Source organism: Physella acuta, unplaced genomic scaffold (assembly GCF_028476545.2).
Source record: "Physella acuta isolate Inbredline_101_S28 unplaced genomic scaffold, ASM2847654v3 ptg001205l, whole genome shotgun sequence".
Lineage (NCBI taxonomy): Eukaryota > Metazoa > Mollusca > Gastropoda > Physidae > Physella > Physella acuta.
In genome coordinates this window covers 237918-238639 of record NW_026732722.1, presented here as the reverse complement: position 1 = coordinate 238639, position 722 = coordinate 237918, and the positions used below count along the sequence as shown (strand labels likewise).

At 36.8% G+C, this 722-nt stretch overlaps 1 pseudogene; it reads left to right on the top strand.

Annotated features, from left to right (window-relative positions):
* The first annotated feature begins 376 nt into the window (after window positions 1-376).
* LOC131957090 (uncharacterized) lies at window positions 377-512 on the top strand (annotated as a pseudogene).
* Window positions 513-722: the final 210 nt, after the last annotated feature.

Sequence of the window (722 nt, the reverse complement as noted above, 5' to 3'; positions counted from 1 at the left end):
ACCAAAACAAAGTAATTAAAAAGTAAATTATTTTCACGGAATGCAATGGTTTTATAAAGGGAAGTAATTGTGTTTTTCCTAATTTATCAAAGGGAAGTAAGTGCTATAGGACTAAATAAAGACATAATTAGAATTTTTGTAAAAGATGATATTTTTTTTAAAACTTGTGTTTAATGAACATGCCGACAATTATTACTATAATTTGAAAAATGAAAATTATTTCCCAACACTTTCAATAGTAATTTTTTAGCTCATAAATTTAGACAAATGCGCACGATAATTTTCTAACTTTTAAATTCGTACAATTCCAACGACATACAAATGCATTACATACAGAACTGAGCTTTATATATTAGATTTGACATGTTTTTTCCTTTTCGCTTCTCGGCCTTTTGGCTAAGATCAAAGTGTAGTATCTGTTATGGATCTACACGGATCTTAGCCATTTGGTTGGTCAGCCCCTTTTAGGGCTGGCTGCCGGGGCCGAGAGGCGGTCAAATCTACTACTCTAACTCACGCAAATCTCGCAAACGACCGCTGTGGGGTTGCTCCCACACATCCCTCGAACGCACACGCTCTCGAGATGAGTCACCCAGTACTTGTATTGGGTGGCTTCAAATGTACGAGTGGCTAACTTTTCAATCTTTTATTTTTCAGCCTGACGACACCCATCTAGGAGAAATCTTAGGTGGGAGGTCTGTCTATCGCCAACAAATCGAACT